Genomic DNA, 13,960 nt, shown 5'->3' with positions numbered 1-13,960 from the left:
CCCTCTGCAGCAGGGACTTGCTCAGACCCGAACTTCACTCTGGGGCCTGGCGGCTGGCATATCCAGTCACCAAAGGAGGTGTTATTTTAAGGGATGGTCTGAAACTTCTACAGCAGAGCCAGTCCAGACACCTCAGTCTCCTGAGAGTGGCCACGCCCTCCCCGCTGCAGGCCTGAGGCGCCTTGACTTTGAGAAGTCTGGAGTTCTGCCCGTCTGTGGCACCAGCTCTTCTTGTTTCCAAGGGAGTCAAAGCTGGGCACCATTTACCTAAATTTAGAGGTTTGGGCCATTTTGAACCCTGCCTGCCACCAAAGGAGGCTTCAGAAGAAGGGATTTTAGGGAGACACTGGAGTAACTGCATGCTGAACCTTCTGCCCGCCTCCTTGTATTACTGAAGCTGACCTCACCCTTGCGGAGGCTGGTCCTCCTTCATTATACTGTGGAAGGAGCCATCCCCATCCCCATCTCCGTGCTGAAAGCCTCGGCTGGATTTCCAGACAGAAGAGGAAGTGGTGTGGTCTACCCAGAGCGGCTTGGCACGCAGAGGGAGCTCTGGGATCTATTATCCTCCAGCATGCAGATTGGATGGGGTACGAGAACAAAGCACAGAGCCGTCCAGAAACCACAGACCTGTAATCTTTCCAAATCCTGAAGGCGGCTTGTGTGCATCCCTCTCTGCATGGCTCCCAGATCTTTGGATCTCAGAAAGGCCGGGAGTGTCTGTTTCCCAGATCACAGCCAAAATGGAAGGGGAAGACAAATCTGTTCTGTTTGGTTTCCATAGATTCGACCTAGAGATTAACTGCCAAGGTCTTGATGACACATACAATATCAATCACAGGCTAAATGTCATAATGAGAGCTGGGCAGGTTGTCAAGAGAGGCCTCCAGGTTCCTGTTACAGCTTCATATTTAAAGGTTTGGTCCCAGGAAACCACATGCCAACTTGAAGGCTATATGGCCTATATGTGCAGCAGCAGCCTGCCTCTTCCTCAAAGGATAGCAGACTCAGGCTCCTTCCTGGACGGGCCAGGCAGGTAACACAGAGGAGTTAAGTGCATTGGGTGTTAAAGAATAAAACAAACAAGCAAGAACCTAACTATTGGCCTCAGGTAGGAGGCATCAGGGAGTGGTGGGGACTGTGGCAGAGTAGAGAGCAAATGCCCCCACGGAAGGGGGTGGCAGCTTGCCATTCCATGTGGGAATGCAAGCCCAGATGGTCGGATGGTTTTATGAAAAGTCAGAAAGCCAGAGTTTTGTGGGAAATCTGCTGATTTTAAAATTTTAAGTCAGCAGGCAGCTGTAACAGGCTATCCTTGTCGTGTCACATTCCTCAGCTGAGATCACTGCGGTATAAGTGGACAGCTCCCTTACACAAAAGGCTTCCTCACACAAGCCCCTGTATTTCCCTGATTGAGGCTGTTTTCTGGTCTTTGTGCTGGTCATGGAGTTACCTGCTTCCTGGAACACCTCACAAACAATTTGTTCCCAAACTCTGGTCTCAGCGTCCACCTTTGAGGGAACCCAAACTAAGATACTGCTAATTTTAAAGCATTTAAAGACACTGTGATAACAGAGAATGCAGGGCCAAGTGTTACTTGACCCATAAGATCTGGAGTGCCATCTTCCTCTGTGAAACAGTGCCCTTGCCTTTGAGGAGATATATCCAGGAATAATCAAAATAGGGATCCCTATCCTGACTCCATTTCAGACTTTTCAGTGGTACAGCTCGTGTTTGGTTAAAGGTTTCCCTTGCCCAGTGAGGAAAGGCTTTAATCTGAATTCAAAAATATAGTTTTGACACCATGATTTGACTTTATATATTAAAAAAAAACCCTTATAGAATTTAGGATTAACACATACACACTACTATATATAAAATAGATAACCAACAAGGACCTACTGTATAGCACAGGGAACTGTACTCAATATTTTGTAATAATCTATAAAGGAAAAGAATCTGAAAAAGAAAAAAACAAATATATATATATATATATATATATATATATATATATATATATATATAGTATATAACTGAATCACTGTGCTGTACCCCTGAAACTAACACAACATTCTAAATCAACTATACTTCAATTAAGAAAAAAACTAACTTGTATATTTTTGTTCTTGTTTTTAACTAGAAAAAAAAAAAAAAACCCAGCAAAAGATCAATACTGTGGACAGTGGCAGGACTCAGGGAGATTTTTTTTCTGTCTTCTGTTTTGGGATTCTTTTAATAAATAATCCTATTTTATAATAAATAACCATGTCTATATTTTTTTAACTATGCTGGCCAAATAGAACAGTCTGGGCTGGAAGCTGCTTGTGACTTCTCACTCCATCTTACGTGTTCCCAGGACCTGGCTCTTTCCTGGGGCTCCTCTACCTCTCTGTCCCTCTCTCCCCACATTCACTGGCTTGTGGCTCTTCTCTGCTCTCAGAGCCCCAGCAGTCACTGAGGACTCAGATCTACACGTCTTATCCTCCCTGAGCTTCGCTTTCTTCTTTAATAAAATGGAGCTGTAACAAGAGAGGTAAAGGCGATTTTAAAAACAAACAAACAAAAACCCAACCTGAATTCTTTTGCTTTCTAAGGTGGAAGATGGGAGAAGCCCAGTGGAGAGATGCATCATTCATTTGAGTGGGCAACTTAAACCCCTAAGTGGACCCCTTGAGCCTGCAGAGACTGGCCGGGTAGCCATGCCCAGGAGTGTGAGCCACAGAACAGGCCTCCTGCTCAACAAAAAAACACAATTTAAGGATCCTTTTCTTGGGGAAAAGGTAAGTCCTAAAGCGTGATTCAGAAAGTGATGGAGTGAACAAAGAGAGCTAAATTGTTCTGTGCAAGAAACCAAGGGGCGTTCCAAGCCTCTAGAACATCCCCAGAAGGGGTGTGAGGGACCCTGCTGCGGAGTGGCGAAGGGAGGGCTTGGGACCAGAGACAGCCAGGTGAGAAGCATCCAGGGCACACAGCCACGGGACTCCTGAGAAAAGTGACCCTAATGCCTAACTTTGCGGCGCCCCCGGCAGCGTCAGCCCTCTCTTTGTCACCCCAAACCTTCAGTGAAATTGTTAGGACAGACAGCTGTGTTCGTGGTGGGTTTGAGAAATCAAAGGGGAAGAGGCTTGTGCTGGTAGAGAGAAGAGACCAGAAGTTTATGCAGCAGCGTGGACAGTCTGATTCCGTTCTTATAGAAAAATACATGTCACCAAAATATTAACACTGGCTCTATGTTTATTTTAGAATGATGAAAAATTATATGCGATTCTCTTTTTTTAAGGAACCATCTTCTCTATAAATCTCTGTGCTGAACATATATTACTTGAGTATATGGAGGGGGAAAAAGAGCCTGTGAAAGTTGTATTTGAGAACCGTTCTGGATGTAGCAGATGCCCACCCTAAACCTACGGGCTGAGGCACGGGAAGGAGGCCTTCAGGACAAGGCCTAACCAGGTGTTGTTTACATCACATGTGGCACTGAGCGCCCTCCCAGTCAGTGTGAGCTCCCCAAAGGCGGGCCTGTGTCCTCCTTGAGCCCTCTGGTGGCAGAACCAGGCCTAGGTCGTGTCACAAAGTCGTTCTAATCCCTCAGTGCTTCCCGGGAAACCAGAAGGAAGTCAAGTTTTATGGCTCCTGAAATGTATACCATTTCTTTAAGAAAAAGAAAAACAAACAGGTGCAGGGCCTTAGAAGAGGCTGGTGCAAGGGGTTCTGAAGCTTTGGGGTAAATCTACCTCTGAAAGAAGATTCCTTCCCCTTTGACTGGAGGCAGACCTCAGATGAAGAGGGCAGCATCCCTCCCCATCCCTTGGGGCTCTTTGACTTTCCTGACCTTGGTCTTGGTTTAGGCTAAGTCAGCCAGCATCAGGGGTGCTCTGGTGGGTCATGAGTGGGCATGGGAAGTGGCCTTGTTTTGTTTGTTTGACCGTGCCACGTGTGCAGCCTGTGGGATCTTAGTTCCCCAACCAGGGATTGAACCCGAGTTGTCCGCAGTGAAAGCTCAGAGTCCTAACCACTGGACCCAGGAAATTCCCTTGTTGTTTTTTACTTCACCTCAGATGTTCGGCCTGGCCCTGCCTGCCCCCACATGCCTTCACATCCCTCTGTTCAGCACCAGGGATGGGCTGGGCCAGAAAGGTCTCTGGCTTCTTCAAGTTTTTGGTCTAGTAGAGCAGTTATAATCTAATCTTTTAAAAATGTGTCCTCTTCCTTTGAAGGTATTCTGTATCTGTGGATATCACATATTTACGTTCCTTAATGCGTTGGGCTCATGGGGGAAAGTTAGTGTGTGTTGCATGCATACCACATTTTTTCCATGACACCACCCAAGTTGGGTTTGGAATGTGCCTTGAAAGAAGAGGGAGGGTACAAATGTTATTGTGGTTGGGAAAATTACTCTATTAGGAGAGTAATACCTACTGCCAGGGTACGTGGAGGGGCAGAATTTGGCAGCAGTATACATATATACATATACATATTTTTAATTTACTGCAAGTCATGCTTGTCCTTACTCATCTTAAATCTACAAAAACGATCCCAACTAGGAAATAAAAGTTGTGGGATTTTTAAAAAGTTAAAACCTGGCCGTAAAAACCCTAGGAATTTTTTGTTGCTATAGTTTAATTCCTAATGTATCAGACACAATCCAAGTTTAACAGATACTTTTTTCTTTTGGATTCTGGCAAGTATGTTAATAGGAGGCAATTATGTGAATTAATAGAAAACCCTTTTATTTAAAAAACAGAAATGACTTCATTTAAAGAGGTAATTTAATATTTCTTCTAAGATGGTGTTGATGTCATTAACTTGTTTGATTAACTCTTCAGATGGTTTCAAAATGCTTCGGGGTGGTAATTTATGAACTCCTAATTGATTTTTCCAATCTCAGTCTGGCAGAGTTGGGCCTCCTGGAAACTGTGAGGGGGCTGAATGCTCATATGTGGCTTCCTTCTTAGACAAGGCGGCCGGCCGGGATGGACTTGATCTCTGTGGTCGGCCCAGTGGGGCTGAGGAAGCTCTGGGTCAGGAGACAAGAGGCCATGATGTCTGACCAGGCCAGCTGTGGTGGAAACACTGCAGGCGATTACACAGCTCATGAATTCAGGAACAGATGGCCTTTTAGCCCCGCTCTTTTGAGAATCACTGCCCACTCTGTGTCACCTCAGAACATTAGGCTTCCTTGTGTGGGAGAAAGATGGGGGAGTAGACTGGCGGGGTGCAGCCCTCACCATGGTCTCACCACCTCTCACTTCCTGTCCCCACCACTGTTACTCACTAGGCCGGTGTCTCAGTGCTGCACGGGGCAGGCTCTGGACCTTGGGAAGGCTGTAGGCCATGCTCCCACCTCTTAAAGATGCCACAAAAGCTCACTGAGAAACCCAGGCCCTGGCAGGACCCAGCGAAATGACCAGTATACTCGGTGACTCTTAACGTGTGCCTGGTGATTATCTACTCTCAAAACATCCTCGATAGGGAATAGCTGCCCCCACTTTACAGATGAGAAAAATGAGGGTCAGAGAGTTTAGTCACATGATACCAAGCTAGTAAGTGGTATGACTGGGCCTCAACCCAGGCAGCCAAGCATCCGCACCCAGGCCACTAGATAGGTCATTGTATCTTAGTCACAAGGTATACGTTCCTGAGGGCGGGCCTGGGCCTAGACCTCCCTCCCCACGTGAACCCCAGAGCAGTGGGAAGTTGTGGAAGAGCCCTCACCGGCCTTGGGGGCTCACGTACCCAGGCTTCAGCTTCCTCATCTGCAGAATGGGGATAACATCGGCGCCTCCCTGCTTGTTGGTTAAAGGGGATAACATGAGTCCTTAACACATGGACGTGGACTCGGAGAGCATGTCATGTAGGGGGACAGGAGCGGCGGGGGCGGGTGGGGAATTCCCAGCTGTGTTGGGAGCTAAGTGCTGAGCTTAGCACTTAGCTAAGGGAGAGTAAGGGAGCGGGGTAAAGCAGTTTGGCAGGGACCAAGGGTTTTTGTACTTGTGGCAAATGGGTCAGGGCGCTAATGAGTCTGAGCATCCTCCTCTGAGTGATGGGGCGCCTTTGCTCATGGGTGAAGTACAGGCAAGGCTTTTGGGAGGGGGAGTACGGTCTCTCTCCAGCCTGTTGATACCTGGTGGCCATGCCAGGCTGTGATGAGACTTGATCCCCTGTTTACTGCGCAAGTGGTAGGCCCAGAACCATCAAGGCTCACCTGAAGCGAAAAGTCAAGCACCACGTGCGTGCCCTGGAGTCAGGCTGAAGAGGACTAACGCAGCTACCCCCCGCGCGGCCCCAGCCCGGCTTCCCAGGCACCGGGACCTGGAGAGGCCGCCCCCAGGCCCAGGTGGGAGTTCAGGCAGCGGGGGGAAGCGAGAGAGAGAGGCGTGCCCCCGCTCCCAGCTCACCCCACGGGAGGGACACCCAAGCTCAGTGGCTCTGCCGTCAGGCCCTGAGGCGCACTGGCCTCACTGCGGTCTGGGCTGTGTGATGTCGGGCAAAGCACTCCACGGCCTTGTGTCTCAGTTTCCTCATCTGAAGCGACGTCGACAAGGTACACCCCGCCCAGGGCTGCCGCAGTTCTGAGGAGTAAGTACATGAGCTGCTACTCAGAAGGGAAGCTCTCGGAACCATGCCTGGCACACGGTCAGCCAGGGCCCCTTAACGATTCATGGGGTTGCACGGCGTCGGGGGAAGGCCAACCCTGGCTCCGTGGAGGTCAGGCTGCCCCCTCCCCAAGTGGACCCAGCTGGGCATCACCAGGGTTGCAGGGAACACTAACAGCCAAGCCCCCGGCCTCAGGGCCCTTCTCTGGTCCTTGTACCCCTCGAGTTTGTCAACAGCCACAGGAACTCCACCCTCCGTCAGGACTCAGTTCCCTCCAACCCAGTGCCACCCCAGGACCGAAAGGTCCACCGTGAGGGCTTCAGCTTATCAGATGGTAGAGGACCAATGTCCCCCCCTCACCCTCAGCCCAGATCTGCTTTTGCCCCCGAAGAGCCTCCGACCTCCCCGTCACTCCTCAGACCCTCTCCCACGTCCCACTGCCCCCCCGCCCCGACAATACCCAAGGCTCTTCCCTTGTACGGGACTCAGTCAGAAGCCCTTCAGGTGTTGTTTGCAAATGTCATTTGGTGGGAACAATCTGCTTGTGCCATGAAGAGAACAAGGAAGGGCAACAGAACAAACACTGAGTACCAGAGCCCCTCAGATGCTGGGATCGGAAGCGAGGAGACCCCACCCCACATACACCCCATGCCCTGTCCCATCTTACTCAGCAGTTTTTCCCTTTGGAATGTTTTCAGCTTTTCTGAACAGTCAGAGCCCCCCACTCCTTGGGTTCCAGGCCCGTGAGGGGCCACTGGGGCCTCAGGACAAGGGCCCAGGATCTAATGGGAGAGCCCTGGTCTGAGACACAAGACATCTTCCCACCATCCTGCTTACACGCGCTGCTGTCTTGGTCCAGAGGCCAAGTCCCTCAGTGACCCAGTCTCCCCGTCTCTACCAGAGCAGTCATCCCCAACCCCATCCTCCCACCAGGACTGGGAAAAGCTTCAAAAATAGTCACTCTGTCCAAAGGATGCTCAGCGTTACCCAGGACACAGGAAGAGTTCTCATCCCCGGGGTTTGGAGTACTTAGTTGTAATTTGTGCTGCCCTATGCTTGATGTGAGTCACTACGGGTGTCTCCATTCCGCCCCCACCTCCCGCTGAGATTTTTTTCCCCTCTACTGGCTAAATGGATAAATGGAGAACCTTGCTGGAATATGATATGCGATACAATGCATCCAGGGCCTCAGAAGGGCCCAATGAGCTTTAACCTGCCCTATTATCCTTTAGAAATGGTCATTGAACTGGAAGCCTAGATTTAGAGGAAGGGAAGTGGAGAAAATTTCTTGGAGTCTCTAGGGAAAGACGGGGCAAGAAGAAGCCTGTCAAACAGAAAAGATGTCAGCTGTTCTCTGCCGCTCCAGAAACAGGGTGGAAAGGGGTCTTCTAATCCCCACACCCAGGCCCCCAAAGAACATTTGATTGGACCCAACAGGTGCCGGCCTCCCACCGAAGGGGCTCACCTTTGCGCACCAGGTCCTGGCCAGGTCGGTAGGTGCTGGTCCGTGGGGCGTGTGGCAGCAGCGCACCCAGCCACCCCGACTGGCATCCAAGAGCCTATTTTTAGGGTCAGATCTGCTGACGCTGACCTTGTGTGCTGCCCAGTCCGAGAAGAGACCCGTGGCATCTGCTCGCAAAATGATTTGCCAGTGTGACCTGAAACCCTTGACTTCGGGAGTTCTGTACCTGGAGCCCACACGCTTGTCCCCGGCCCGGCTACAGAGGCAGGACATGCAGGCACCAGGGCGGGGACAGGCAGGGGGAATTTCCCAGCTTTGCTTTCTTGGGATGGACGAGGCCAGGTGGCTGCTCAGCCCTGCCCAGGGCTCTGTCCTGGAACAGCTGGAACGGGGGAGGTTTGCCCACTGGCACAGAGCCTGTGGGAGGGTCGGGGGGCACCCAGCCTGGAGAAATCTCCACTCCAGTCTTTTCTGGGAGTTTGTGGAGCCGTCTCTGGAGAGTGGTTGGAATGAATGCCACATCGTGCAGGGCGATCAGTGAAACACCTCCGCCTTCCAGAGAAACTCTGGAAGCTTGGGTTCATTTGCATTGTGTCACTTCCTGTGGGACCTCCAGCAAGTGTCCAATCTGTCTGGACTTCAGTGGGGAAAATAATCATAATGTTGCCCTCTTATGTTGTTATGAGGGTTAAATGAGATAAAGTTTGGAAAGTACTTAGCACAATGCCTGGCACATGCTAAACATTTAAAAAATGCTGGATGGTATTAGGGTGCCAAAAATATTCCCAATTCAACAGACATTCCCAGGTCTCTCTTCTTGGCGGTTCCTTCTCTCAACCTCCTTCCTCTTTGGCTCTAGCCTTCTTTGCTCCAGAATCCCCACCACCACCCCTACCACTGTGGTCCTCCGTTTTAGGGCTGAAGGGGGGTGGTCCTGTCCAGGCCTCTCTATTTTTCTAGTAAAATCTTTCCAGCGCTTCCTATAGGTCCTGTTAATGAATGACGTGGTTTTCCATCCTTCCCCATCCTTTCACTCTCTTTGGGCATCCTTCAATGTGTGAAGGATTAGGGGGAGTGGGAAGGGGGTCCCCAGTCTCTCCACATCCTTCACTTAATAGGGTCTTTTTATGTTGGAGTCATTATATTGGCCTCTGCAACTTTGTATTCAGCAAACCAAAGATCTTCCTCACAAGTTGCATGTTTAGCTACTGGCGGTTTTATTTAGGGTGATTATTTCTTCTGGTATTTTTCATTGCGAAACTTCTGAAAAGACTCTGCTTCTATTGATTTCTTGGTGCAGAGAATATTCACAAGGCAGAGTTCTCAGGATCTAAGTGTACAAGGAGGTCAAAATGTCAGGGTCCAAATGTCCTTGCTGTCAAGTGCTGGAGTGAGAGCAGCAGGGTCAAAGGCCCTTCTGCAATCCCCAAGAACGAGAGGAGCCAGAGATGCTGGATCTGACAAAGACTGAAGAAAGATTTCCATCTAGCTGGGAGCCTGGGGGGCCGGTCCCAGCCCTAGCCCCAACCCCAGCCCAAGGTAAGGGCTCAGGAGGCAAGAGGAGCTGCTGAAGATATAAGTTGAGAGGGGGCAAAAAATCAAATATCTAAAGACATCTGAGATAGACAGATAGATAGGTTGATAGATAACCTGTAAGAGAGGGGGATAATACTCCACACTGTCTAGAAGGGTGGCCAAGTAAATAAGGCCAAGAAACGAATGAGGTGGGTTGCTGGATTATCACCTCCATTAGAGTAGCCCCTAAATGCTGTGACCAGAAGACTGGTGCCCCTCTCCCCATACCCCGCATGCCCCCAATCCTTCACACATTAAAGGATGCCCAAAAGAGAGTGACCAGGGTGGGGAAGGGTGGAAACATCATTATTTATGAGGAACTATAGGAAGCCCTGGGAAGAGGTTTTTAGAAAAGAGTGGTGCTAGCAGCAACAGACACCTGGTCCGTCTTCTAGCAGCTGAAGGGCTGACCTGTGAGAAACAACAGCCTTCTCTGCGCAGCTCTCAGGGCAGAGCTCAGGCCGTGGGTAGATACCCCAAGAGCTGCCTTGTGTGGACGCAGCAAACACACCATTATGCAAGGATGGGAGCAAGCCAGGTAACCATCAACTGGACTCAGAGATGTCTCCAACTGTTCAGGACTCCAGGCATAGTCCACCAGGATTCTGTGCAACAGCAAGCTGCCCTAGTGCAGATAAACTGTGATCTGTAGAAACAGCTGTTATTTTCATGGTAGCTTCTTAGGAACTTACATACGGCAACATTTGACATAGGTTTCTCCCCAACACCACCGCTTTCTCTGACCCATTGATTTTCATTAACAAACGCCCTTCCCCCAGAATCTCCCTCTACTTTCTCCATTTTCACGTGTAGGTAGACATTGCTCTTTGTCCCAGCTTCTCTGGATCAGAATCCCACTTAGGCCCAGTGGCAAGGTGTGATAGGCAGAATACAGCCACCCCCACCCCACCCCCAAAGATGTCCACATCCTAATGCCTGGGACCTGTGAATAGGTTATGGTACAAGGCAAAGGGGAATGAAGGTTGCAGGTGGAATTAAGATTGCTAATCATCTGACCTTAAAATACGGAGAGTAGCCTGGATCACCCAGGTGGGCCCAATGCGATTAGAAAGGCTCTTAAAAGTGAAAGAGAGAGACCGAAGAAGAGGGTGGAGCGATGCCACATGAGAAGGACTGAACTCCCTGTTGCCGGCTTTGAAGATGGAGGAAGGGGCCCTAAGCCAAAGAAAAGCCTCGAGAAGGCAAGGAAACGGATTCTCCCCCAGAACCTGCAGAAGGACTACAGTCCTGCCAACACCTTGATTTAGCCCAGTGAGACCCACGTCAGGCTTCTGACCTACATAACTGTAAGAAGATAAGTGCTGCTTTAAGCCACAAAGTTTGAGGTGGTTTGTTACAGCTGCAGCAGGAAACGAATACGTGAGATTTAATAATACATGACTTTTCTGGGTTTAAAAATTCCAGAGGCTTCTAGTGCGCTGTGGACACCTGACTTTATGTGGAGGCTGAATCTAGCTAGAGCCCCGGGGCGAGGGTGCCCTCCCACCTCGGCTGCAGGTGTGTGTAGTCTGATGGCTATACGTCCTCTGCCCTCCAAGAAGTGTCTTTCTTCTTTCATATTAGGAAGAAAAGCAAACAGACTGAGGCCCATGTTCCGCAGGCCACCCAGGACCCTCCACAGCATCTTGAAGGACTGCTTTCCTCTGGGAGAAGTACAGGTAGGATGGCTCTCATTTCTCCTGAGTCAGTTTCCCTGTAGCCTTCTTGCCTCTCCACCTCACTGGCATCCGCCAGCCTCGCCCTCCTTCAACCTCACCCCAAGTGCGACACCACCCTCTTCTGTTCTTCCTCCAAAGCACCACCCACTCAGCGCCATTGTATGCGGCAGAGGGGACCACAGCCCAGAACAGGAGACAACTCCAAATTCAATGTCTGAGCTCCTTATTCTTAGAAAATTGTTGTCTGGGCCCCCTCCCCAGGGGATTTCTCCCTCTAGAGACGACCGTCCTTGTACCTGTCATGTTCACGAGGCTCCCCTCCGTGTATACAATTGTCGCAGCTTTCCTTTTTCTCCATTCTGGGCCTCTTCCCCTCTTCTCTAGAGCTCCTTCAAAAGGCTCGATTCCTCCTCTCTGATGACTATGCCGAACACGTCAGCTCCTTTAGTCTCAACCTCCCAAGCAGGCTAAGCTAGGGGCCTCCCTTTCTCATCAAAAAGCCCACCATGGCATTTTCCTAGAAGAGTTACCATCACCAATCCAAGAGGGGAATTTTTTGACTCCCTTAGACAATATCATCCACAGACCCTGGAAACAGGAGCCCTTTAGAGGTCCATGCATCTGTCTGTCTGTCTGTCTGTCTGTCTGTCTGTCTCTCTCTCTCTCTCTCTCGCACACACACACATACTGAGATGCTGCTAAGCACTCATTAGAATAGCTAAAACCAAACAAGAACTCAGCAATACCAAACCTGGGTAAGATTTTTTGGGGGTGGGGAAATGTTCTGTATCTTGGTCATAGCGGTGGTCACACAACTATACGCGTTTGTCAGTAAAACTAAGAAGAGTGAACTTTGCTGTGTTAAATTTAAAAATAAAAAGGATATGGGTGCCTCATTCACCTGCGATTTGGCTTTCGGCACAGGCAAAGAGTGACCTGTAACTCTATCCACTTTGGTGACGAACACCACGTAGGCCGCAGAGAGTGTGTTTCCCCTTCCCTTACTCTGTGTCCTCAAAACAAAAGGTGACCGGTCTGAATTCCTTGAAGGTGAAGGTCGGTGGGTTGTGTTGCTGCTAATCTGGGGTCCAGGGAGGATTGGAGCTGTGGAAGCCCATGGCTGATAGAACAGACAGCTTATCCGGCCGAACCTGGTAGCGCCAAGCATCCACTGTGCGTCTGTGTTCTGCTCCAGGGCTCTGAAGGTGACCTGGCGTTATTGTGGTATTCACAACAGTCACACAACAGCTGAGGGATATTTTGGTGCATTAAACAACTCATAGGCTTCTCTAAAGCATATATATGTAGGTCTAGATGTAATAACTGTGAAGCAAAATGCCAGTTCTTTACATTGACTACTAGAATTGTCAATCATTTTATTTTTGTAACAGTCGTTTATAAGATTTAACAAAGGTTTCAAAGACGTGAGTTAAGATTTTGAGGTTTACTTAGATCATTTTGATTTAAAACTTTGATATTCAATAATTACATATTCCTTTTTACCTTTAATAGAAACTTTGAATATTTTAGAAAAAGAACTTTTGAAAATGTACATGGAAATGTTTTTCATGTTTTATTGTTTTCATTTAACTTACATTTTGATAAAAAATTTACCTTTGTTCACTTTGAATTCAATTACATTTTTTAATTTTATTTTTGGCTGCATTGGGTCTTCGTTGCTGCGTGCGGGCTTTCTTTAGTTGCAGCGAGCAGGGGCTACTCTTTGTTGCAGTGCATGGGCTTCTCATTGAGGTGGCTTCTCTTGTTGCGGAGCACGGGCTCTAGGCACGTGGGCTCAGTAGTTGTGGCTCATGGGCTCTAGAGTGCAGGCTCAGTAGTTGTGGTGCACGGGCTTAGTTGCTTCACGGCATGTGGGATCTTCCTGGACCAGGGATCGAACCTGTGTCTCCTGCATTGGCAGCCGGATTCTTAACGACTGTGCCACCAGGAAAGACCTCAATTACATTTAATTTTTGATCCTTCAGATCAGCACTGTCCAATAGATAATGCAAGCCATGTATGCAATTTAAAGTTTTCTAGTAGCCACATAGTGAAAAACAGGTGAAATTAATTTTCTAGGCAGAATTTTATTTATTTATCTATCTATTTATTTATTTATTTTTGGTCGTGCCTCACTGCATGTGGGATCTTAGTTCCCCAACCAGGGATTGAACCCCTTTCCCTGCAGTGGAAGCGCATAACCACTGGACCACCAGGGGAGTCCCCCAGCTGAAATTAATGTTAATAATATATTTTATTTAACTATGCCCCAAATATTATCATGTCAACATGTACTCAATACTCAATATGAAAATTATTGAGATACTTGATGTTCTTTTTTCCATGTGAAATCCGAGTATCCTACACTTGAAGCACATCTCAACTTGGACCAGCCACATCTGAAGTGCTCAATAGCCCCACGGGGCTGGGGGCTCCCATACTGGACAGCCAAGGTCTAGATCGCTGAGAGTGAGACAAGTCATTGTGCTAATGGGCGTCAGGATGGGGATTTCTGTTTGTCCTCTTGCCCAGACCTGACCTACCTCCTTCCAGCCTGGGTTGTCCCCCGTTCCTGAAGCCCACCATGTGGGTGCCTTGGAGGTTTCTGTGGCTCTCCAGGGAGTTTGCTGGCAGCCGGCAGGGGCAC

At 49.0% G+C, this 13,960-nt stretch overlaps 1 long non-coding RNA gene across 1 annotated transcript; it reads right to left on the bottom strand.

The window, feature by feature from the left end:
* Positions 1 to 4,967: 4,967 nt before the first annotated feature.
* Positions 4,968 to 8,101, bottom strand: LOC141276672 (uncharacterized). The gene is made up of 3 exons (XR_012326587.1): positions 8,063 to 8,101; positions 6,399 to 6,572; positions 4,968 to 5,073 (listed from the first exon to the last, which is right to left on the bottom strand). It is a non-coding gene; the product is annotated as an uncharacterized lncRNA (long non-coding RNA).
* Between the last annotated feature and the right edge of the window lie 5,859 nt (positions 8,102 to 13,960).

Source organism: Tursiops truncatus, chromosome 16, assembly GCF_011762595.2.
Source record: "Tursiops truncatus isolate mTurTru1 chromosome 16, mTurTru1.mat.Y, whole genome shotgun sequence".
NCBI classification, from domain to species: Eukaryota; Metazoa; Chordata; class Mammalia; order Artiodactyla; family Delphinidae; genus Tursiops; species Tursiops truncatus.
This window is presented reverse-complemented; position numbering and strand designations above follow the sequence as displayed.